This window comes from Pelodiscus sinensis, chromosome 25, assembly GCF_052426305.1.
Source record: "Pelodiscus sinensis isolate ZL-2025 chromosome 25, ASM5242630v1, whole genome shotgun sequence".
Lineage (NCBI taxonomy): Eukaryota > Metazoa > Chordata > Testudines > Trionychidae > Pelodiscus > Pelodiscus sinensis.
In genome coordinates, this window is record NC_143076.1 from 1,783,925 (window position 1) to 1,808,701 (window position 24,777).

The following is a 24,777-nucleotide window of genomic DNA, read 5'->3' on the forward strand; positions in this document are numbered from 1 at the left end:
CTAGTGGTTAGGCTTCAGCACTTTCACTAGTGAGGCCTGGGTTCAATTCCCAGTCAGGGAAACCAGCTTCATCTGTACTCATGAAATCTGCCAAGTCTTTGCCCTTTTCCATCACAGGGAGGGGCTGGGGTGCCAGACACTCCCAGCAGCCAAGCACATTTCTCAGGCAGCCCCTTCCCTGCGCAGGGGGCACAGGTCACACGCCTGGGTGAATAAGAGCTTGTGGGGACTGGCCAGGGCTTCAAGCAGGCAGCTCCCATTGGCCACAAACAAGCCTGGAGCAGGGACCAGGCCTGAAGCCTTTTCCTCGGCAGCTGAGAGACACAAAGGGCCCAGCAGCCCCTTCTCTCAGCTGTGCGTGGGGGCAGGGCGAGCAGGGAATCTGCCTGAGGCTTCTTGCTGCCATGTTGGGTGGCTTCATGGGCTGGATCCAGCCCGCTGGCCTGTATTGCCCAGGCCTGGCTTAGAGGGAACCTTGGCTCTGGCTGTGGGGGAGGGGCGCTGTGGAAAGGCCAGTCTCGCCTTCCTGGGCAGGGCATGACGACATGCGGCAAAACATCCTGGACAGAGAATTACAGGCCAGACAGGCCTTTTACCACAGCCAAAGTAACTCAATTGGGAGAGTGTTAGACCAAAGATCTAAAGGTCCCTGGTTCAATCCCAGGCTTTGGCATGCTCCCATAGGGGCTAATTACTTCAGGTTGATGGTTTTGCTTAGAGCTGTTCTCACAACCTGCACTGCAGGAGGAAAGGGGAGATGAGCTGCATCCTGGGGCTCTTCCTGCTTTCTCTTGGCCCTGGGTCTCTATCCTGCCACAGGGCAGGTACAAGGGCTACAGTTGGGGGGAATCAGGTGACACCACAAAAAACACCCCCTGTTGGCAGTGCTGGAACATGGCACCACATGAGCATGTTGCTAACACCCATGTCTCCCCCCCTCAGGGCCACTAGAGATGTCCAGAAGCTCTGCCCTTGCACCCTGGGGCTGTCTGTCTGGGCCATGCACTCACACACACTGGCCCCTCCCTTTCTAGGACAGGGCTCCTGCTGTTCCTTGCTTTACTCAACCTGGGAGTTGGGCTTATCCCCAAGCAGCAGGGGCTGTGTTTACCTGGGGAGACACAAATAGAAGCAGAAGCCCCTGTTCCCACTTTCTGCTTGGCTTTGAACCAGGAGCCTTTTGCACATTAAGCAAACAAGCTAACCGCTACCCCACAGAAACATGCTTGTCAGTTTTTTTCTGTACATAAACTTGGACAAATATTCTGTTACTAATTCTTTGCCCAAGGCAGAGCAAGAGCAGGGAACAAGACTCCCCCCCCCCCAATACTTCTCTAGACCCTTTGCTCCCAACACAGGGTGGGGGGGGGGGCTGTGTGCCTCGGGAGGAGTGACCCACATCATATCCCCAACATTTCTGCCCTTCATGGATGGATCTATGGGGGCAGGCCCAGATGTTTCATCCTCTCACTCAACTCCTATCACACTCTAGAGCAGGGCAGCCCCCGGGGTAGGACTGAGCCATGGGGTGCTGAGCAAGGGGCAGAGGCTGCAGGAGCTGAGAGTTTCCCTAGAGCCCAGGGACCCATAACAAGGCACCATGCCCCTGTCTCTCTCGGAAGGCGCAGAAAGGGATTGACTGGGGACAGGGAGAGTGGCTCAGGGGTTGTGCAGCTTGTTGCCCTGGTTAGGGGTGTGGCCAAAACACAGGCCTCACTGTGAGCAGGATTTGAACCTGTGCAGGGAAACCCTAGTAGCCAGGGGATAAAATGGTGTCCCTGGCTTCTGTTGGTCAGAGGCTGGAGTTGGATGGCAGGAGACAAATCGCTTGATCATTGTCTTCGGTCCACCCCCTCCGGGGCACCTGGTGCTGGCCACTGTCGGCAGACAGGCTACTGGGCTAGACGGACCTTTGATCTGACCCAGTACGGCCGTTCTTATGTTTATAGATGTCTGCATTCATCCACCTGGACTGCCGGGCCTGCAGAGACTCCCCCTCGGATCACAGCTCCAAGAGGGTCTTTATCTCTGGCCCAGACGCTGACAGTGCCCAGTGTTTCTGCCCCTTGCTTGGTCCTGTGATGTGTCCCTGAAGGGGTCTCTGGGGGCTTGTGCCTGTGACATGGCTCTCCGGAAGGCAGATGTGCTCCATCTTAGGGAAAGGACCCAGAAACAACACTTTATGGCAAAAAACACAAGGACGGCTCTTGGTCCACATCCCCGGGCCACACAGAGTATCCAGAAGCCACTTCCCCACCTCTCCCTTGGCTGCTCTAGAGCTTAGCCCAAAGTCTGATAAACTCTACTCTCCCACCCAACCACCTCTGGGACTCCTCTCCTGCCCAGCTCCTCACACCACGGAGAGCGCAGGGCAGCCACTACCCCAGCGTCACCCCTTCTGGTTTTTGCCTAATGGCCCCTTTCAGGCCCTGGGTCAGCCAAGCAGTTTCATGGGTGGCCAGGGGAGGCCTCTTCTGTGTCCCAGAAGGACCTGGGAAAATGTGAGCAAAGGAAGCAACAAGGCACCACTGGGAGTTGAACCCAGGCTCTTCTGTTTAGACGGAGCAAGCTAAGCCATGGTGCCCCCCTCAAGCTGTTGGGTAAAACTGCTCTGTGGTCCCAGACAACACCTTTGACTCCCAAAGTGAAGCAATTTCCTTCCAGCCCTGGCTGTGTCTGCGGCTGAGCCGCACAAAGGAAGATACAAGGTCCCTGGGGGGGGGGGGGTCTTTGCCGGATGAACGTGCCTGAGGAAAGACGCTGGAAGTGCAACAGACACACAAAAGGGGACGAGGGACAGTTTGAGTCACACACATGGCAGGTGGCGCAGCTCAGCGCAGCCAGGGACCTTATCCACTCATAGAGCTTCACAGCTTCTCCACCCCAAACCCCACCAGGCAAACTGCCCCATGGGCCTCGCCCGCACCATGCTCAGGGCCTGGGGATTTTCTGTCAGTTTGCCAGACCAAATAACTAACCACCCCACTGCTCTGGAGTCTCTGCCTCTCATGGGCCTTCTCATCCTCAGGCTTCGCTTTGTCTCCAGACAGACCCTGCTACAGCCACCTCTTGCTGTCTGTCACTCCTGGGCCTTCTAGAGTAAAAAGTGCCTCTTCATTCTGACTTTGAATACCTGGGGTTTTAGCAACCAGATCTGCACCTAACACAAGCTAGTGAGGAGTCTGGACAGCTTCTGCATCAAGGGAGACAGTAACTGCAGGGCATCCTTGCCAACTATTTCAGAGAGCAAAGGAATGCAAACTATTTGTTAGTGAACAACAAGGAAACTGTCACCGCAAGTGGGACTTGAACCCACAATCCCTGGCTTAGGAGGCCAGTGCCTTGTCCATTAGGCCACTGGGGGACACAGAAAAGCCGGCCAGGGAAAGAAATTCACCCTTCTAAATGGCCCTTCTTCAACTTTTAGCTCCTAATGAATCCCCTTTGAAGAAGCCAGATACACAGGAAGGGCTGATCACACCCCTCTGAAAATCAGCTTTCCATGGGTATAGGCAGCTGGCTCCAAGTCATGGGTCTTGACATCTCGTCTCCCTCCCGAATCCAGGGAAGTGTCTCCTGCTCCTGCAGCCTCCTGATGCTCTATGGCCCTGTCTGTACAGCAGGGGGAGCAACACTCACAGCCCCACAGGAGGGCCCCTGGCAGCCTCTGATGTTCCGTGTGTGAGCCCCAGAACCAGCCCTGAGTGACAGGGGCAGAGGGGGAGCAGCTCACACATGCCAAGGGGCTGGCCAGGGGCAGGACATGAGCCTGCCAAGCAGCAGTGACATCACAAGGAACTTTTACAGCACCTCAGCTTATTGGCTGGGAGGCAGTGACCTCACAGAGGGGCCATGGCAACAGCCAGGCGGGACAGGGGCAATCTCAGAGACCCCCATGGCCTGGCTGCCTGGAATCTCCTTTGTGAAGTTTCCCCTTGAACTCACCTCTAAGGCAGCCTCAGACCAGAGCAGCCAGGACCCCTCTGCATGACCATTGAAATGGTTTGCAGTGTGAATTCTGTGGGTCAGGTGACGTCAGGCCTTGGCACTGAGATTATTTACCAGTTTCCCAGTTTACTGTTACTTAGAGCTGTGATGGCCGAGTGGTTAAGGTGTTGGACTAGAAATCCAATAGGGTTTCCCTGCGCAGGTTCAAATCCTGCTCACAGCGAGGTCTGTGTTTTGGCCATAAGCCTTTCTAGAGCAACATGGTACCCAAACCCTGAGAAGAACGTGGCCTGTCCCATCAGAAAGGACACCTGGGGCTCGTCTACACTGGCCCCTTTTCTGAAAGGGGCATGCTAATTTTACAGGTCGTAATAGGGAAATCCACGGGGGATTTAAATATCCCCCGCGGCAATTAAATAAAAATGTCCGCCGCTTTTTTCCGGCTTTTAGAAAAGCCGGAAAAGAGCGTCTACACTGGTCCCGATCCTCTGGAAAAAAGCCCTTTTCCGGAGGATCGCTTATTCCTACTTCAAACTTTTTCTGGAATAAGTGGCCAGTGTGGACACAGCCCCAGGCTACGTCTAGACTGGCATGATTTTCCAGAAATGCTTTTAACGGAAAAGTTTTCTGTTAAAAGCATTTTCGGAAAAGCGCGTCTAGATTGGCAGGATGCTTTTCCGCAAAAGCACTTTTTGCGGAAAAGTGTCTGTGGCCAATCTAGATGCGCTTTTCTGCAAAAAAGCCCCGATCGCCATTTTCGCAGTCGGGGCTTTTTTGCGGAAAACAAATCTCTGCTGTCTACACTGGCCCTTTTGCGCAATAGTTTTTCGGAAAAAAACTTTTGCCCAAAAGGGAGCAGCATAGTATTTCTGCAAAAACACTGACAATCTTACATGAGATCGTCAGTGCTTTTGTGAACATTCAAGCGGCCAGTGTAGACAGCTGGCAAGTTTTTCCGGAAAAGTGGCTGATTTTCCAGAAAAACTGGCCAGTCTAGACACAGCCCCAGGCACTAACACTGGATGCAAAGAAGCAAGTGTAATGGGGGTGTAGCTCAGTGGTAAAGTGTTTGACTATAGGCAAAAGGGTCCCTGTTTCAACTCCAAGTACCCCCTGAAAGGTTGATCAACTTCTTTGAAACCTTCGCATCTCACTCTGCATTTCTGATGTGCAGAGATTACTACAAACCCCTGGGCTGTGTCTACACTGGCATGAATTTCCGGAAATGCTTAAAACAGAATAGTTTTCGTTATAAGTATTTCCAGAAAAAGAGCGTCTACATTGGCCACAGATGCTTTTCCGGAAAAGCCCTTTTTCCGGAAAAGCATCTGTGGCCAATGTAGACGCGCTTTTCTGGAAATGAGCCCCGATCATCATTTTCGCGATCGGGGCTTTTTTCCGGAAAAGACTACTGGGCTGTCTACACTGGCCCTTTTCCGGAACAGTGTTCCGGAATAAGGACTTATGCCCGAGCGGGAGCAGCGTAGCTTTTCCGGAATAGAGGCTGATTTTGTACAGTAGAGCGTCGTTGCTTTTCCGGAAATTCAAGGGCCAGTGTAGACAGCTCGCAGCTTATTCCGGAAAAGTGGCTGATTTTCCGGAATAAGTGGCCCAGTGTAGACACAGCCCTGGGCTGTGTCTACGCTGGGTCACTTATTCCGGAAAAGCAGCCGCTTTTCCAGAATAACTTGCCAGCTGTCTACATTGGCCGCTTGCTTTTCCAGAAAAGCAATGACGATCTAATGTAAAATCGTCAGTGTTTTTCCGGAAAAACTATGCTGCTCCCATTCGGGCAAATGTCCTTTTCCGGAAAAACTGTTCTGGAAAAGGGCCAGTGTAGACAGCCCAGTAGTCTTTTCCGCAAAAGAGCCCCGATCGCGAAAATGACAATCGGGGCTTTTTTGCGGAAAAGCGTGGCTGCATTGGCCACGGACGCTTTTTCGGAAAAAGTGCTTTTCCAGAAAAGCATTCTGCCAATGTAGACGCGCTTTTTCCAGAAATACTTATAACAGAAAACTGTTCCATTTTAAGCATTTCCGGAAAAGGGTGACAGTGTAGATGTAGCCCCAGTAATCTGTTTCCCGGCAGCCGCTGAGTTGGGGCCCCTCCCCCCCGTACTCAAGGAGCTGACTGGGGTGACATCTGAGATATGGAGGATTATTTCAGAAAACTCGCGGCAGGTGGGAGAGATTCCCGAAGAGGGGGAAGGGGCAACCTATCAAAAGGGTATATCTGCTGTCTTAAGGAAAGCTGTGGGTACCGTCTCACGTGACTTGCGCACGAACGCGCTCGCTAGCCAAACGCAAGCTAGACGGAGCTACCGTCAGGGTGTTGCTAAAGGGTCAGAGATACCGTTCCCAGGGAATAGTTATCGCCGTAGTGCCCAGTCTCGCTGGAAGAGTGTAATGAGCGGGGGTCCGGCAGGGATTCCTTGTGGGCCCGGTTCCCTTCCTCGGCCATTCGGATGGGCGGCGTAGAGAGTACGCTTATCAAGACTGCGGAGGACCCCGAGCTGGGAGGGGGTTGCAGGTGCTGTGGAGGACGGGTTCCTCACAATTCGGAATGATCTGGACAAAGCGGAGAAATGGTTTGGAGAGACTACAATGAAGTTCAATAAGGCCAAATGCAAAGTACTCCGCTTACGAATGATCGAACCGTTGCTTGCGCCCACGTGCACGGTGGCAGAGAGAGAGAGACAGAGAGAGAGAGAGAATGGGAAATGGCTGTCTAGGAAGGAATACTGTGGACAAGAATCGGCACAGCAGGGGAGAGGGCCAGAGAGAGGCTGGCTGTCACAGCAGACCACGAGGTAAACGGGAGTTGAGAGCGGTAAACGGGTTGCCAGAGCAGCGAACATCGTTCTGGGGCGCGTTAGCGGAAGCAGCAACGTCGTGCGCAAGACAGGAAAAGTAATTCTTCCGCTCTACAAGGTGAGGATTAGGCCTAGCTGGAGCATTGTGCCCTGTGGGTGGGAAGGGAGGAAGACTCATACAAATCAGAGACAGGGAATGCAGAAAAATGCAAGAGAAACTGACTGTGCGGGGTGTAGAAGATTGGAAGGGAGTCTGCTAGAGGGGAGCTGCTAAGAGTTTTCAGGGCCATAAAAGACTGCTAGGCAGACAAGAGAGAACTTCTGGTTCTTCTGAAGCTCGGGGGGCGGAGGGGGGGGGAGGAGGCCAGGACGAGAAGCAAGGGGCTGGGGCTGCAGCGAGGGCCAGCAGGCCATTAGGGGAAACTTCCTGTAAGGCAAGCAGGGTGGCTGAAGAGGGGCATCAATGGCCTAGGAAAGCAATGTGCTTCCCGGGAGATGGCAGAAGAAGCAGAAAAAAGAGACCCCCCCCCCAGGGACCAGCCAAGCCTTAGCACAGAACAGGGACCGAGCAGAGAAAAATGCAAAAACCTAGCAATGCTCGCTACAGAGAGAGAAAAGAGCAAAAACAGAAGCAGCAACATTTCTTCTCTGTTTGTTTTGGTCATCTGTCAGTCTATTGTTCACAGCGAGCGCCAGGGGAAAGCGCGAACGCAGTCCCCCACTACCACAAATCATGCAGTTGAGTTTCCCACATTTAGGCAAATCACAGGGGTCAGTACACTTGCAGTGCAATGGATGAGACTCACCCTGAGAAAACCACCTTCATGATCATGGTATGAGTTCCACTTGCACAACCACCGCCTGCCCTCCACCGCCCAAAGCCTCTCACATCACAGGGGACACCGCCTTGCGCACCCACACTGCTGCGCCCCAAACACTCCCCTACTGCCCGCACCCGCCCCCAAGCCGCCCCCGACACCAACACCGAGCCCCGCTTGCCCAAGGCGGGCCCCGCTCGCCAGCCCGCTCCCGCTCCCACAAGCCTCCGCTCGCGCCCACATCTGCATACGTACTCACGCCCCTCCGCCTCTCCCCCTGGGACACACCCCTGCCTGCCTGTCTTCCCCGAGCCCGGAGCTCTCTCTCCTCTCCGGCCTGAGCCCTGCTTTGGCGGTGCTGCTGCACCCCGACTCCCGACCCCACCGGCACTCTCCCCGGCTGCGGCCCGCACACCCAGCAGGAGCTGGCTCGGAGAGGAGCCGCCACTCAGGAGGCACCGGGTCCGTGCGGCTTCCGCTCTCGCCCCGATACCCCCGGTCCAGCTGGGCCCGTCGCCCTGCGTAGCTGGGCGCATCCGGGCTGTGTCTACACTGGCCACTTATTCCGGAAAATCAGCCACTTTTCCGGAATAACTTGCCAGCTGTCTACACTGGCCCCTTGAATTTCCAGAAAAGCACTGAGGATCTACTGTAAGAAATCAGCCACTTTACCGGAAATACTATGCTGCTCCTGTTCAGGCAAAAGTCCTTTTTCCGGAAAACTGTTCCAGAAAAGGGCCAGTGTAGACAGTACAGTAGTGTTTTCTGCAAAAAAGCCCCGATCGCGAAAATGACGATCGGGGCTTTTTTGCGGAAAAGCACATCTACATTGGCACGGACGCTTTTCCGGAAAAAGTGCTTTTCCGGAAAAGCATCCTGCCAATGTAGACGCGCTTTTCCCGGAAATACTTATAATGGAAAACTGTTCCGTTTTAAGCATTTCTGGAAAATCATGCCAGTGTAGACGAAGCCCCGGAGCACACTAGGGGGGCAAGAAGAAAGCGGGTGTGGGGTGTGGGGGAGAAGGCAGGAGCCTTCCGGGGAGGCACAGGAATCTTTCCCCCTCCCACTAGGAGCAGCATCCACCCTTTCTGCTCCCCCTCCCCTCCCCCTCCCGCACACACACACGCCCCACTCCTCCAGCCCTCCTGGCTAACCCTGGGCACGTCACCCCGGCTCTTCTGGGCCTCTCTTCTCCCTTTGGCAAAACGGGGCTGATCAGGTTCCCTCCCTGGCAGCAGGGGCGGATGAGACTTTTGCGGGGCCCAGGGCAGCACGATATCGCGGGGCCCCCTCTTGGGAGAAAAATAGAAAAAAGGGGTCGTCCCACCCCCGTGCTCACTCCTCCAGTAGCCCCACACTGATCATGTGAGCTACCACTCCTCATCCCCTCTCCTAACACCTCCCTCTACACACCTGCCCTGCCTCTCTCCTCTGGTGCTGGTCCCTCCCCTGCAGAGCTGTGTCTAGACTGGCCAGTTTTTCTGGAAAATCAGTCGCTTTTTTGGAAAAACTTGCCAGCTGTCTATACTGACCGCTTGAAATTCTGCAAAAGCACTGACTTCCTATTCTAAGAAATCAGTGCTTTTTGCGGAAATACTATGCTGCTCTCGTTTGGGCAAAAGTCTCTTTTGCGCAAAAGGGCCAGTGTAGACAGGGGGGCTGTGTCTACACTGGGCCACTTACTCCGGAAAATCAGCCGCTTTTCCGGAATAAGCTGCGAGCTGTCTACACTGGCCCTTGAATTTCCGGAAAAGCAACGACGCTCTACTGTACAAAATCAGACGCTATTCCGGAAAAGCTACGCTGCTCCCGCTCGGGCATAAGTCCTTATTCCGGAACACTGTTCCGGAAAAGGGCCAGTGTAGACAGCCCAGTAGTCTTTTCCGGAAAAAAGCCCTAATCGCGAAAATGACGATCGGGGCTCTTTTCTGGAAAAGCACGTATACATTGGCCACAGATGCTTTTCCGGAAAAAGGGCTTTTCCGGAAAAGCAGCCTGCCAATGTAGACGCTCTTTTTCTGGAAATACTTATAACGAAAACTATTCTGTTTTAAGCATTTCCGGAAATTCATGCCAGTGTAGACATAGCCCGGAGGTTTGTTTTGTTTTGTACAAAAGCACGTCTAGATTGGCCACAGACGCTTTTCCACAAAAAGTGCTTTTACAGAAAAGCGTCTGTGCCAATCTAGACGCTCTGTTCCGAAAATGCTTTTAAAGGAAAACTTTTCCGTTAAAAGCATTTCCAGAAAATCATGCCAATCTAAACGCAGCCTGGGTGTAAAGCGTCAAATTTAAGCATGAATGACAATTCAGAGGTTTCTCTTTCAAGTCTGGTGGTAAAATGTCTTTGAAGGGCTGTGTCTAGACTGGCAAGTTTTTCCACAAAATCAGATGATTTTGTGGAAAAACTTGCCAGCTGTCTACACTGGCCGCTTGAATTTCCGCAAGAACACTGACGATCTCATATAAGATCGTCAGTGTTCTTGCGGAAATACTGTGCTGCTCCCGTTCGTGCAAAAGCCCTCTTGCACAAATCATTTGCGCAAGAGGGCCAGTGTAGACAGCACAGTACTGTTTTCCGCAAAAAAGCCCCAGTCGCGAAAATGGCGATCGGGGCTTTTTTGTGGAAAACCGCGTCTAGATTGGCACAGACGCTTTTCTGCAAAAAGAGCTTTTGCGGAAAAGCATCCTGCCAATCTAGATGTGCTTTTCCGAAAATGCTTTTAAAGGAAAACTTTTCCGTTAAAAGCATTTTCGGAAAATCATGCCAGCGTAGATGTAGTCAAGCAGAATGCAGGTGATCAGTCATTGAGACAATGCCATTACTGGTTGAAATGGCAAAACACTGTTTTTCTTTGTGATACTGTCTGATATCCCTTTTGTGTGCATTGATTCTTTGGCGAAGCATCTGAGACATTTGTCCAGTTATATACATTATCTTTCCCATTGCAAAGATAGCTTCCCCAATTATCACCTCTAATATCATTAGCTCACAGACATTTACTTCCCCCGTCCCATCTCTCCTCTGTTCTGAAATTTGATTTGTCTTTTTTATAGGTGTTCACTTTTTTTGATTGTATCCCTTGGCTACGTCTAGACTGGCATGATTTTCCACAAATGCTTTTAACGGAAGGCTGTGTCTAGACTGGCCAGTTTTTCTGGAAAATCAGCCACTATTCCAGAAAAACTTGCCAGCTGTCTACACTGGCAGCTTAAATTTAGGCAAAAGCACTGACGATCTCGCGTAAGATTGTCAGTGTTCTGGCGGAAATACTATGCTGCGCCGGTTCGGGCAAAAGTCCTTTTGCGCAAAACTTTTGAGCAAAAGGGCCAGTGTAGACAGCTCAGATTTGTTTTCCCCAAAAAGCCCCGATCGCGAAAATGGTGATCAGGGCTTTTTTGCGGAAAAGCGTGTCTAGATTGGCACGGACGATTTTCCGCCAAAAGTTCTTTTCCACCAAAAGCATTCTGGAAAATCATGCCAGTCTAGACATAGCCCCTCTTGTTAGCACTGCATAGTTCTATTTTTTGTTTTAGCTGGACTAGACTAACACAACAACTACTATTATAAAAGGTAGTGCACCATAAGGTACAACAACATTTTCAAATAGACACAGGCACCTACAGGCCTCACTACAAAAACTAACAGTTCAGTTCTGTTTTTTTACACCATTGGGTAGCTTCACTGGAGTGAAGCCTCAAAAAATTGAGTACAAACTCATAAATGTTCCTTTCCACAGAAATCTTTAGTAAAAGGCAAAAGATTTATACAATCTGAAGAGAAACCAGAATATACTGCAGTTGCTGCAGAGGCGCTTCCAGAAAAACGGCGTCTGTTTCTCAACTCACGGTGGCTACACCGGACCGTCTGCAAATCCCCACCCCTTCTGCAGCCTATTGCTCTGCCCGCTGATACCCCGAGTTTTGTGTGGGATCCAAGGGCTTTAGGAGCAAACTCTGCCCCATGGACGTGGGTGGCGAATCACTGTGCACAATGCATCATGAGTATGTAAATGAGCACCCCTGGGTACACCCGAGTGCGAGGAGGAGCCCAGATCTCCGAGCTGCCACTGCATCCCCTAGCTCACTGCCGCGGGCCGGGCTGGGCAGCTGCTGCCGGTCCCACCGCTGTTCCGGGCGCAGGCCGCGTGCTGGTTCCCCGCGGGCCCTCGGGGGGAGCTTGGGGGTGCTGGGCTCCGCGCTTCCCTCGGGAGGGGCAGGCGGGCTTGGGGCTCTGGTCGCTGCCGCTGAACTGCCCTGGGGGAGGGTGGGTCAGCCACGGAGCCTTCAGAGGATCCAGCCCACCCCGCGACAGCAAAGTCAGTGGCTTGTCCCCAGCCTCCAACGCTGCAGCTTGCACCTGTGGCCCTTCTCGGTAGCCCACCCGCTGTGATCGAGCCAGACCCCGGGACACCTGAGTGCGATTCTCCTGGCTGGTGCTGCCCCCGGTTTGCTCGCGCTGTTTAAACACCTCAGTCTCCGCCCCTAGGAGCTTCCACTCCCTAAAGGAGCCGGGTTGGTTCCAACCTTCTCAGGAACGTTCACAGCACGGAACAGAACAGGAATAGCCATGCAGGTGACGAAACCCTGGCATGGGGTCTAGCGTGGGGTTTGTAACCCCCTCGTCTGGGAGCGTCACTGGAACAATTCTTTGACATGCTGTGCTTCTATTGCATTATCTACACAACGAGTTTTCTCAGCAAAAGAAGGTGCTAATTAGGGTCTCATTTGCATGAGTCATGATCTTATTTGCATATTTTCTGGCAAACTGATTTTGCGCTGGGGTTGTTGTGCAGAAACAAGCAGTATGGAAGTTTTCTTTTTGCACAAAACCCCCTTTTTCTGAAAGATCAATATACCTCTTTTGGGGGGGCATAAGAATCTTTTGGGAAAAGGGGGTTTTGTGCCAAAAAAGTGTTCACACTGCTTGTTTTTGCACAAAAATCCCATTGGCAGAAAATATGCAAATGAGATGGTGACTCATGCAATTGAGTCCCTCATTAACATATTTTTTAAGGAGAAAACTTTAAGTGTAGATGTCGCCTCTGTGGCTACGTCTAGATTGGCATGTTTTTCCACAAGTGATTTTAAGGAAAAGTTTTTCCGTTAAAAGCATTTGCGGAAAAGAGCATCTAGATTGGCACGGACGCTTTTGCGCAAAAGCACCTTTTGCAGAAAAGCGTCCGTGCCAATCTAGATGCGGTTTTCCACAAGAAAGACCCGATCGCCATTTTCGCCATCGGGGCTCTTTTGCACAAAACAGTCCTGAGCTGTCTACACTGGCCCTCTTGTGCAAATACATTTGCGCAAGAGGGCTTTTTCCCCAACGGAAACAGCATAGTATTTGTGCAAGAACACTGACAATCTTACATTAGATCGTCAGTGTTCTTGTGCAAATTCAAGCGGCCAGTGTAGACAGCTGGCAAGTTTTTCCGCAAAAGTGGCTGCTTTTGCGGAAAAACTTGCCAGTCTAGACATAGCCAGTGAGTTACCAGCAGTGGGGCTATTAGTGTTGGCATCTAACTAATTGCACCATTAGGCCATGTCTTCACTCTGGTGGAGATCGCTGCTGCAATCCATCTTCCAGAGCTTGATTTAGCAAGTCTAGCTTAGCCTCACAAAATCAAACCCCTAGGACACCTCCTGCTCTTTGCTATTATTCTACTCCCACTGTGAGGGCACCACCAAGCTCAGCTGAAGGTAAAACCAACTCCAGGTACATGTTGAAGAATGGTGGGAAGAAAAGACCCATTGACCTGGCAACAAGGCACCACTGGGAGTTGAACCCAGGATCTCCTATTCACTAGGCAGGTGCTTTAGCCAACTAAGCCATGGTACCCTCCTTGAAGCAACCTTAAAACTGTTCTACTTTATGGTGCCAGACACCCCCTTCCCATTCCAAAGTGCAGCCGTTCCCCATTCCCCTCCAGCTCTTGCTCTTGCCATGACTCAAGGCCTGCGCAGCCCAAGACATTTCATCAGCAGCTGGAACCCAAAACCTTTTTGTCAATTGTAGCACCAGGCCCCAAAGGGACAGACCCAAGGCAGCCGCCTGGTCCTAAGGCCGGGCCTGCAGCCAGGGGGAGGGAGAAGAATCTCTCCTTTCAGCTGGAGTTGAATCAGCCACCTAAGGGCACTTGCCGAGCACCCGCTACAGGCCTCTGCTCTGCCAGCTGAGCTATGGAAGGTGCCTGGGGCAGGCTGCTTTGCCCAGTTTGCCCTTGGACGAGTGCCAGGGCAAGATCCCCCGAAGGGGACGGCCTCCCAGGGGAGGGGCAGAGGAACCCAGCAGCACAGGGGTGTCACAGGCGCTTCACCCGCAGAAGGACCCTTGAGTGATCCAGGCAGAAACGTCGCGTCTCGCTCCCTGCAGCTCCCCTTGCTGCCCTGGCAGACTAAGAGCAGGGCCCCACTGACACCCCCCGTCCTGCCCCACTGGCCTGCGTGCGGCGCTGGCACGGGACAGGCAGGAACAGCAGCTGGGGAGAAAGTAGCTTGGACTGACGGGCGAGTTTCACTTGCTGACCAGCCTCCCGGGCCCTGGGCTCTGGGGCCAGCCCCCCTGTGGGTCAGAGCCCCCCAGCCACAATGCTACTCCACGGGGCCTGGTTCCAGGGCCACCTAACCCCAGGGCCTGGGGGGCCGGAGGCCTTTGCCCTGGAGTCTCAGAGCTCCCCCAGTGTCGGCTGCCAGGAGGGGGAAAGCTTCTCCTCAGGAACCTCTCCCAGGGCAGTGCCCCCAGCCCAGTCCCTGCCCATTGCGGGGGCAGGTAAGAGAGACCCCCCCCCTTCCCCAGAGAGTAGCTGCCCCGGGGCTGTAGGAGGAGAATCTGGCCCAGGGCTGTTCCCAGCAGAGGGGGTTTGATCCCAGCCTGGGTCCAGGGAAACTGCTCCCAGCACGTGCGAGGTTGGGGGAGCGAGCAGATCAGTGTTTGCAGATATCTACACTTATTTGCATAATGTGTATGCAGATCTGCAGGGCTCGGCAATTAGGGCAATCTGCCCGTGGTGAGTAGACTTTAGCCCGGTGCGGTGCTCAGTGCAGTCTGCGCATGCGCAGTGTGCGATTCTGCGCGGCTGGCGAGCGGGGTTCGCAGCCCCTTGGCAAGCCCTGCAGACATGGAACTGTAATGCTACTGGTCTGGCAAAAGTTTGTGAATGGGTTTGGCTGTCCATGCTGTAAAAACAAAGGCTGGAAATATTGGCTTGATCCATGGGGGGCTGGCCCAATGCAAGGTGGGGAAAATACTGGGTGAAGGTCTGCGTGTGTGTGGGGGGGGATTTTTCCCACCAGGACTTTGTCCCTCGGAATCCCCGCAGAGGTTGGGTTTTGTCTTGTTTGGTTTCCCTTTTCCCTGCTTCCCTCCTCACTGGCACGGAGGGGGCGGCTCTCTCAGCCTCTCAGTGGGAAGCCCTGGCACAGAGTTGGGATGGGCAGATGCTCTGAGGCAGTCCCTGGGCTGCCTGGGCTGTTTGGAGAGAGACCTTTCACCCTTCTGGGTGACTTCACTCCACTAGGATGGCCGAGTGGTTAAGGTGTTGGACTTAAAATCCAATAGATGTTTGTCTGGGTGGGTTTAAACCCTGCTCCAGGTAGATACTTGATTTGGAGAAACAGTAATGTGGGTGGGGTTCTGTCCTGCTGTTAGGAGGGGGACTGGATTTCAGCTCCAAAGGTCCCTTTGGCGATGTCTGCAGGGGCAGTTCCTGGTGCAAGAAACATCCATGCTACCATGTGTGAGCTGTGCTTCTGAGCAGGAGCATCCATGGCAGTGCTGAAACCCCTGTCCTGTGTCCACACTGCCTTGGGGCACAGCTGCTGTAACAATAAGGTAACATGAATTAATAGACACATGTCAGGTGAAAGCCATGGTGTCCATGACTGGGAATTGAACCCAGGCCCCAGCAGTGAAAGTGCTGAATTATAGCCACTAGACCGTCAGGGACAGATGAATAAGCCTTCAAAGTAGGAATAAGAGATCCTCCAGAATAGGGCTTTATTCCGGAGGATCGCGCAAGTCTAGACGTTTTTTTCCGGCTTTTCCCCAAGCCGAAAAAAAGCGGTGGCCATGTTTATTTAAATCCCGTGGGGGATATTTAAATCCCCCATGGATTTCCCTATTCTGAAGTTGAAAATTAGCATGCCCCTTTCGGAAAAGGGGCCAGTGTAGACGTAGCCAAGGTGTTGGAGCAGCTATTAAAAGGCTTCTTCCTTGGCAGGGGCATTGTGCTTGTGGATTGGCTGTTTTTTGGATGACTGGTGCTTGCACATGCAGCTGGGCTTTAGCAAATCAGAAGGATGCAAGTCGTGAGCAACCCAGCGCCTCTGGAAATGGGAGTGGAGTAAAAAGTACAATATTGTCTAAAAAACCCAACTTGATTAAAAGTCAAAGTGTGACAAAAATAAATAACTTGAGTAAAGTACAAATACCCAAAAAAGGTCTTGAGTAGCGTAATCAAGTATTTCTACTTAGTCACTTTCCACCTCAGCCCGGCAGGCAAAGCTTCCTGGACCCAGCTGGTCCACAGACTTACCCCTGACTTAAAGGAGCCCCAGGAACTGCAGTTTCAGGAAGAAACAGCAAGAGATTTTGATTGGGTGCCAGGTGCTCCACATGCTAATCAAGAGGCATATTTCTGTAAAATGGGACACGGAGCATATTCTAATATGCAGATTTCTAAATCTGGTGGAGCGTGTTTGAATGGGACAAGCACTTTGCTGAGATTATTTCTGTTCTTTAGTTTTCTAAGTGTTGTGTGAAAACATTCCCCATGAGGAGAAAGTGAATGCACATGAGGGTGGGTGTGTAGCGAGCAGGGCCCGCCTAAGACTGTACTTTCAGGGATCATTTCTATAGTTGGTAACTAGAAAAATGCAGCTGAAAGTGGTTGGTCTTGGTAACCATGAGGATGAGTGATAATGTTTTCTTCTGAACATGAAACAAGCAGACAGTGTTGCTTTAATGTTATTGCTGTCTGCTATTGATGATTGTTCCTTTTTTCCTGTTGAAAAGCTGGAGGAAGAGAGCACAGGCTGAGTGGTTGGTTACTGTCAAAAAGTTCAAAATTAGTTTTGAAGTAGAGAGAAGGAGGGATTTCCCTTTATCACCCTGTCCTGGCTTTTCTTGAGTTCCTGGTTTTACTTCTACTACTCTGGTCCTGATCCTGGGCTATGTGGACATTGGAGTGATCTTGCACAAAAGTGGCTGCTTTTTTGTGCAAAAGCGCATCTAGAGTGGCACAGACACTTTTCTGCAAATGCTTTTAACAGAAAACTTTTCTGTTAAAAGCATTTGCGGAAAATCATGCCAGTCTAGACGAGGCCTTGGGGTGCGTCCTACAGCTCAAAATAAGTGATGCAAATTATGTAGCTTATTTCGAGTCAATTTTGAAATAACTTATTTTGTAATTCGGTGCTGACTACACAGCGCTTATTTCAAAATAAATCGCAATTCCGAAACGCCCCTCCCTCCTTGTGCCATGAGGTTTACAGGGACGTCAGAATAGCGAGCCCGTTATGGTTTGAAATAAGGGGCTTGCTCTTAAGACACGTCTGTGTGATATGAGCACCACGTCCTAAACCTTCGAGCTAGCCGGCCCACGGGTGTCAGTCTCACAAGTGGCCCTTTCAGAAAGGAGCCTTGGGCAGCCACAGGGATGTTGTGGGCTCTGGAACAAGGTAGGTGGGGCAGGAGAGGCTTTTGCAAGCAGGGGAATTAGCTCAAGTGGTAGAGCGCTCGCTTAGCATGCGAGAGGTAGTGGGATCAATGCCCACATTCTCCAACTGCAGCTTAGTTCTCACCCCTTACTTTCAGTGGCTCTGTTCTCCTGGAAAAAGAAAGACTTGGGTCCCCTTTCTTTCCACCCAGCAATTGCCATGCTGCAGAGATAGCAAGACTACCACTCTGTGGTGCAATAGAAAGCCTGTTGGACTTTTAAGCTACAGTGGTTAATATAAACCAAGCTGATCATTCAAAACTTATAGGTTCAAATCCCACCAGAGTCATTTTAGGTGCTTACTGATTCCCAGGGTTCAGCTTTTACAGAACAGGCAATCCTTAGGCTCACACCGGAGTGGGCTTGAGTCCAGACAGTTCCCAGTAGATCCCAACAGGGGTGGAGGGAAGGGCTTGTACTTGGGGTTGGGCTGGGGGTTGTTCTGAAAGGCTGCAGGTGCCTTTAGATACTTTTGTCCCTCCCTGTCTCCTACCAGCACTGACCAACACTCAGGCTATGTCTACACCTCACTGTAGACATATTGCAAACCCCAATTTGCGTAGCTTTTTCTGCTTCTTTTTTCAGAAGAGGCTTTTCCAACATTTGGCCTGTCTACACTGGGCCAAATGTCAGAAAAAAAACAACCTTTTTTTTTTGGAACATCTCTTCATAAAATTCAGAAGAGCAGATGTGTTCTCTGGACTAAAGGGTTGTGTTTCCGGAAAAGGGTGCCAGTGTAGACGTAGCCCAGGAAATTTTGATTGGCTGCCAGGTGCTCCACATGCTAATCAGGAGGCGTGTTTCTGTAAACAGGGACATGGAGCATATTCTAATATGCAGATTTCTAAACCTGGTGGAGCGTGTTTGAATGGGACAAGCACTTTGCTGAGATTATTTCTGTTCTTTAGTTTTCTAAGTGTTGTGTGAAAACATTCCTCATGAGGAGAAAGTGAATGCACACAAGTGTGGGTGTGTGGGGCAGCAGGTGTTAATAAGACTGTACTTTCAGGGATCATTTCTATAGTTGGTAACTAGAGAAATACAGCTGAAAGTGGTTGGTCTTGCTGTCCATGAAGATGAGTGACAGTGTTCTCTTCTGAGCATGAAGCAAGCAGACAGTGTTGCTTTAGTTTAAATGCTGTCTGTTGTTGATGATTGTTCTTTCTTTCCTGTGGGGAAACTGGAGGAAGAGAGCACAGGCTGAGTGGTTAGCTACTGTCAAAAAGTTCAACATTAGTTTTGCAGTAGAGAGGAATGGGGATTTCACTTTGTTTTGTCTTGGTTTTTGTTTAATTCCTGGATTTACTTGTAGGCTACATCTACACTGGTATGACTTTGTGCAAATATTTTTAATGCAAGAATTTTTGCATTAAAGCATTTGTACAGGAGAGCATCTCTACTGGCATGTGCTTTTGCGCAAAAGCATTCGTGCCAATGCAGATGCTCTCTTGTTTAAGAAAGATTCGATGGCCATTTTAGCCATTGGGCTTTGTTGTGCAAGAAATTAACGTTGCTGTCTACACTGGCCCTCTTGCGCAAGAATACTTGACAAGAGGGCTTATCTGTGAGTGGGCGCGTCAGAGTATTTGCGCAAGAACCACTGATTTTGTACATTACAAACTCAGTGTTCTTGCGTAAATACTCGCGGCCAATGTAGACAGGCGGCAAGATTTTGCGCAAAATCTTGCCAATGTAGACATAGCCGAACTGCTCTGGTCCTGATCCTGATGTCTTCATGCTGTTCTCTCACCTGCTGCTGGGTCTTTTTCCATTTGCTTCTCACTCTGGATTTAGCCAGCCCCTTGGATCTGCCTCATGCCTTGTCTCCCATCTGTTCCCTAGTGGCCATGCGGGAGGCAGAGACTAGCTGCAGCCCAGAGTTAATTATCCCTTGGGTTAGTGTCTTTCTCCCATAACGTGTAGCTAAGATATTTGTTAGTAACTGGCAGGCGCCGCGGGGGCTCACCCCCGAACAGAGACACACGACCTCAATATTGGTTCACAAGACAAAACTCACCTGCTCCTGGAACAGGAACACTGACGAGCAGTGAGAGCTGAGTTGTGGGGGAGAGGTAAAAACAGGGGGAGAAGGCTCCAGGACTGTGTCAGAGGGAGGCTCTGCCCTGGCCAGTGGGGAATCGTTGCCTCTCCGAGGGGCCCAGGCCTGGTGGGTCATTTCCCCAGGTTACTGAGCGGGGGCTGGAGCCAGTTCTGTGTTGTCTCCTTCAACAACCAAACTGAACCAATGGACTAGTGCTGTGTGTGCCACAGAGCTTCCTCCAGTGCTGCCCACATGGGAGAGGAAGTTTGAGTGACCCAACTCTGCCCCTTCTGAAAATGACAAGTGTTGTCTTAGCAGTGCCAGAGAAGTGGGAAGGAGCCTGATGTAACCTTTTGTATCACAGCTGCTGTCACATGTGACACTGAGGTGAGAAAAGTGACTAGGCAGTTGTCACATGAAATTGCATGCTGGTTTCCCTGACTGGGAATCGAACCCAGGCCACAGCAGTGAGAGTGCTGGATCCTAACCACTAGACCATCAGGGACTCATGAAACTTGCCTTTTTGCTCACCTACACTAGCCTTTCATAGGCCATTTTCTGTCCAGTTGAGGATGGGGGGGCAGGTCCATTCTCCCTTGCCCAGAGGCGACAAGAACAGAAACCAAACAGAACATCAAAGCAGCCAGACTGAGTCATGTGAGTTGTCCAACTAGCCCAGGATCCTGTCTCACAACAGCAGCCAATTTCATTGTCCCGAGGGAATCCTCAGGACAGACAATTGTCAAGTGATCCCTCCTGTTGCCCATTTCCAGCTTCTGTTATACACCAGCTAGGGACACCTGCCCTGTCCATCCTGCTTAAATGCCATTGATTGACCTTTCCCGCATTAAATTGTCCAGTTCTGTTTTGGACCTTCTTGTAGATTTCACCTTCACAACATCCTATGGCGAGGAGTTCCACTGGGCACAAAAATATTTCCTTTTGGTTTATTTTTAACTTGGTTTCTGGGCTCCCTGAGGCCCTTTCACACACCAGGGCTTTCTCTGCAGTGTGCTGGGGGGAGAAACCCCTGAGCCAGTGACATGGACTGACCTGGGCGCAGGCCAACAAGGGGGGTTTCAGTGAAGCTACATGTAAATGGATCCATCTAGTAACCACTGCCAGCCACACGCACAAGGGAGGGGACTTTAGCCAAGAAAGCAAGGACTCTGAGGCAGGGTTGGAAGTGAAGGGGGTTAATCAGATGGACGGGAGTTTCCAGTGCTGGGCTGTGGCTAAGATGGATGCGGGGATGTCACAGGGCACTAGCACGGCAAGGGGACCAGAGAGGGCCCTGCTGCACTGAGAGACATGGCAAAGCCTGGGATTGAACCAGGGACCTTTAAATGTTTCATCTTAGGCTCCCCACACTGAGCTACCCATAAACCCCTCTAGCTGGTTATTAACTGTCCGGGATGTCTGGCAGCCGTGTCACTAACATGATGCCGTCGTGCCCGGCCCAGGAAGGTGCGACTGGTGTTTCCTGCCACCTGCAGTTTGACTGGCTCCTTCCCCCCATTCCTGCCTTAGCTCCCGGGCTGACCTGGCAGCTGAAGTGGTCGGGGGCCCAGCAGCCTGGGCAGGGAGTCGGGTGGCCAGACCCTGGTGGCAAGAGTCTTGGTGCTACTTGTTTCCCTGCCCCCTCTGGTGCCCTCACTCCTCACCCGCAGCCCCTGCTGCCTGCCTGGGTCCCTGTGCTGTGTCAGACGCTCAATGAACCCTCCTGTTTCACACGGGCTGGGAGTGGCTCTGGGCGAGGGCACAGGGCTGTGTCATTCCCTGTGGGAGCGGGAGGCCCCCGGAGCCCAGAGCGAGTGGACTCCCCACGGGGCCCACAGTGAGAGACAGGGGGCTGGCGGCTCAGGGAGGGGCGGTCCCAGGAGGCAGAGGGCACCGAGGCAGAGGGCACCTGTGACTCTCGGCTGGCAGCTGACACTCTGCTCCTCGCTTCCCTCCTGCTGCTTCACCTCCCAGGGCTTCTGTCTCCTTCCCTGTCACCAAACCAGACACCCCTGTGGCCAGCATGGGGCTTGAACCCACGACCTGGGCGTTATCAGCATCAAGCTCTAAACAGCTGAGCCAGCAGCCCACAAGGGGCCCTTTGGGAAAGACCCCACAGGCAGTGCAGGGACGTCTCTGCCGCTGCCACGAGCTCGTCTCTGATGGGGCAACGGGCGACTCACTGAGATGTGGGCTGGCTAGTGCAGAAGTCAGAGTCAGAGGAGCAGGAGCCTGGGTGGGTTCAGGGGGGCCTTGAGCAGGAGCAGGTTTTGGGGGAGGGGCTGCTGGGCCACTGAAGCAGGTGACTAGGTGGTTGGCAGCAGCTCTGTGGGCTGGGCACATGGTCCCATCACCTGGACATATGGAGCCTCCCTCTGTGGCTTGGGCCTGAGGAGCCTTGGGCCAGCCACTGCAGCAGCAGGAATTTGGGATCAGGTCACCCCACTGGGGACAATGGAGGGAAGAGAAGAGTTTTCCCTGCCATTAGGGGAAAGCTGGCCAGACCCTTTTAGCCACTGGGTCTGTGCAGGCTGCATCCTCCTCCTACCAGTTCTCTGGCCTCAGGCCTGCAAAGCTCTCAGCCTTTTGCCTGTTTCTGCTTCCCTGTCCATAGCAGGCAGCTAGAGTGTGTGCCTGGGGGGGAGGGAGAGTAGTCACAACAGCAAACAACTATGTGGCCAACATGGGGCTTGAACCCACGACCTTGGCATTATTAGCACCACACTCTAACCAACTGAGCTAGCCGGCCTTCAGGAGCTGAGCTCACAAATGGGCCTTTCAGAAAGGTGCCTCTTCTCTGACAGGGCCACTAGCAGCACATTGTGATGTGGGCTCACTAGTCCAGACGCTTTGAGGTTTGGTCAAGGTGGCTGGTGGCCGGCATGGCGCACTGATGTTACCTCAGCTTGTATGTTTATTGGTTGTGTGGATGGGAAATGGTGAAGTAGTGTGTTATGAGTCCTGATTAAACCAGACTCAGGCAGTTGGTTCGAACCATCTATCTTAGTTCGAACCAAGGAAGTTTGCCAGTTGGAAGTTTCCTGCCTTTCCAAATTGCACATGGTACTAGTGCTCTGCACCCCATTCTAATTTTTTGCACTTGGTACCAAATTGTTCTGCACTCGGCTCAAAACAGTTGTACACGATTCAAAATGTTATGCACCTCACCCCCAAAAGAGTGCACTCAGCACCTTTGGAATCTTCCCGCCGGAGAGTGCTTAAATACCCCAGTTCAGTAGCGGTTCAGGTTTCCTTTTTCTTGCTGGGTTCCTGATTGCGTTTGGTTCTGTAGAATGTCTCTCTGTGGTAGCGTAAATGGTAGAATGAGTGAGAGAGTGTGAGCTTAGTCAGTGTAGTGTTTGTGTGAGTGTGGTGGGTTCTATTTTTGGGTTTTTTATGCCTGTGGAGACTTCCTGGGTGACAACCATTTGGACCCCATTGGATTATTACCGGAGAGCGGAAGGCCTTCGACTTTATAGTCCATATCCCATCCATCATCAAACCAGAGGGTCTGATCCTGAAGTGACATCGAGGGATCCCCTCACTGTTCCTCTGCCTCGGCTTGCAACTAGCCAAGGCCTAGAGGTCGTGAGCGCCTCAGCTGTTCTAGGCCACGTGAATGTAATGTATAGTCCTATTGTTTAGGGGTCTTTACTATCTACTTTGTCTTCAGGGATAGGGAGGATTATAGAGTTATTGTTACATGCTGTTCTGTATCTTAAATTTATAATATATGGTTTGGCCCCAAACTGTGACTCGGAGTTTTATTTGGAAAACCACGCGCCGGTGATAGATACGGCCACGAGTCATCGGCAATACCGTCTTCTAGGACTTGGGATATTTACCATCTGCACTACAAGTCAGGGCGCATCTAATATTAGATTTAAATTAATCGTTACTGCGTCCCAGGGCAACAGGAGAGCTGGTACCTTGGGGGCATTGTCCTGCTGCTCCTGCCTGTGGGAGGTGTTGGGGGTGGGGTGGGACTGGTTCTGTGCATTGGGCAGCTGGTGTCCAGGGAAGGCCCAGGCCCCCTCTTATGGCTCTCCCTTAGCCTGAGGGAGTAATCATGGAGCCTCCCTCTGTGGCTTGGGCTGGGGAACTGGCCCCCCACAGGGCGCACTGGGGTAGAGACAGCAGGAGCATGAATTTGGGCCATCAGGTCACCCCACTGGGGACAGTGGAGGCAGGACAAGAGTTGTGCCTGCTACTGGGGAAGGCAGCTGGCTAGCCCCCACTGAAAAAAGTAGCTGAGAGAGGGAGGAAAGGAGGAGGCCAGAGCCCCCTCCTCGCAGGCTGGCCCTGCACATCCTAGGCCCTAGTCCCACCCATACTGCTCTCTACAAACCACTTAACCTGTCTCTGTTTGGGGCCAGCTGGACATGGCAGTCAGCTGAATGAAGACAGGCTGGGTTGCTGAGAGTGTCCAGTGGCCAGCACTCAAACCCACCACCCTGACATGATAAACACCACGCTCAAGCTCGCCGGCCCACAGCAAACAGCTCCACAAGTGGCCGTCTCAGAAAGGAACATGGGGCAGCTGCAGGGACATTGTGGGCTCTGGAAAAAGGTGGGTGGGACAGGAGCACTGCTCACAGGGGGAGGAATTAGCTCAAGTGGCAGAGTGCTTGCTTAGAAGGCCGGGGGATTGATACCCATGTTCTCCAGTGATGGAGGATCCCCTCTTTCCCTTTTCCCCAAGGGGCTAAGGGCCCTCCCTCCCCGCCTATTTGCTCTCCCCAAAAGCCAGCCCTGCTGAGGCAGAAAGCTGCTGGGCCCCAGCCCTCATTTCCCTTCAAGATTTGTGTTTAAAAAACAAAGGTGAATTTGGGTAACTTTCTCCTCGATTGCTCACCGTGAGCTGGATCAAGATTCACGCAAGTGGTTTGTTTTTTGTGGCTCTGCACCTCCTGCTCCCCTAGAGACGCTGGGACAAAAAAGCACATGGGAAGAACCCAATTCTTTCTTTCTTTCTTTCTTTCTTTCTTTCTTTCTTCATTAGCACATTGAGAATTAAAACCAGATTCACATTTCATCTGTCTAGCTTCACATTCAAGAATGATACAGGCACACACAGAGGACACACTGATTCCGCAGGTCGCAAGTGTCAGATCGATCTGTAACGGGAGGCACCGAGTCTAAAGCATCTTTGGGTTATGCATGTTCATAGTCAGAAGCTGATTTTCATAAAGCCTGGGGAGGCCACAGGAGAGAGCGCCTTGTAACTGTTGCTGCTGTGTGATGCACCACACAACTCACCACCACACTAAGGCAGGCCTGGGCAAAATACGAACTGCAGGCCAGATACAGCCCGCCAAGGCTCTGGATCCAGCCTGCGGAAGCAGCACGGAGCCCCAGGCAGACTCCCCAGCTTGCCCCTTGCCGTGCAGGGCTCTGTTTCTATTTAAAACTGGAGGAGAGGGGGGAAGTTTTAGGAGT

The 24,777-nt window shown here is 52.1% G+C and overlaps 9 non-coding genes and 1 pseudogene across 9 annotated transcripts; 5 read left to right on the plus strand and 5 right to left on the minus strand.

The window, feature by feature from the left end:
* The first annotated feature begins 600 nt into the window (after nucleotides 1-600).
* Nucleotides 601-673, plus strand: TRNAF-GAA (transfer RNA phenylalanine (anticodon GAA)). The gene has a single exon. It is a non-coding gene; the product is annotated as a tRNA-Phe (tRNA).
* A 3,416-nt stretch (nucleotides 674-4,089) lies between these two features.
* TRNAS-AGA (transfer RNA serine (anticodon AGA)) lies at nucleotides 4,090-4,171 on the plus strand. The gene has a single exon. It is a non-coding gene; the product is annotated as a tRNA-Ser (tRNA).
* Nucleotides 4,172-7,454: 3,283 nt separating this feature from the next.
* LOC142824500 (U1 spliceosomal RNA) lies at nucleotides 7,455-7,606 on the minus strand (annotated as a pseudogene).
* Nucleotides 7,607-11,259: 3,653 nt separating this feature from the next.
* LOC142824524 (U5 spliceosomal RNA) lies at nucleotides 11,260-11,375 on the minus strand. The gene has a single exon (XR_012899382.2). It is a non-coding gene; the product is annotated as a U5 spliceosomal RNA (small nuclear RNA).
* Nucleotides 11,376-13,346: 1,971 nt separating this feature from the next.
* Nucleotides 13,347-13,420, minus strand: TRNAT-CGU (transfer RNA threonine (anticodon CGU)). Its single transcript has one exon. It is a non-coding gene; the product is annotated as a tRNA-Thr (tRNA).
* A 2,987-nt stretch (nucleotides 13,421-16,407) lies between these two features.
* Nucleotides 16,408-16,623, plus strand: LOC149521688 (small nucleolar RNA U3). The gene has a single exon (XR_016347865.1). It is a non-coding gene; the product is annotated as a small nucleolar RNA U3 (small nucleolar RNA).
* A 667-nt stretch (nucleotides 16,624-17,290) lies between these two features.
* On the plus strand, nucleotides 17,291-17,363 carry TRNAA-AGC (transfer RNA alanine (anticodon AGC)). The gene has a single exon. It is a non-coding gene; the product is annotated as a tRNA-Ala (tRNA).
* A 927-nt stretch (nucleotides 17,364-18,290) lies between these two features.
* Nucleotides 18,291-18,506, plus strand: LOC149521690 (small nucleolar RNA U3). The gene has a single exon (XR_016347867.1). It is a non-coding gene; the product is annotated as a small nucleolar RNA U3 (small nucleolar RNA).
* A 1,265-nt stretch (nucleotides 18,507-19,771) lies between these two features.
* On the minus strand, nucleotides 19,772-19,843 carry TRNAE-CUC (transfer RNA glutamic acid (anticodon CUC)). Its single transcript has one exon. It is a non-coding gene; the product is annotated as a tRNA-Glu (tRNA).
* A 2,170-nt stretch (nucleotides 19,844-22,013) lies between these two features.
* TRNAI-AAU (transfer RNA isoleucine (anticodon AAU)) lies at nucleotides 22,014-22,087 on the minus strand. The gene has a single exon. It is a non-coding gene; the product is annotated as a tRNA-Ile (tRNA).
* Nucleotides 22,088-24,777: the final 2,690 nt, after the last annotated feature.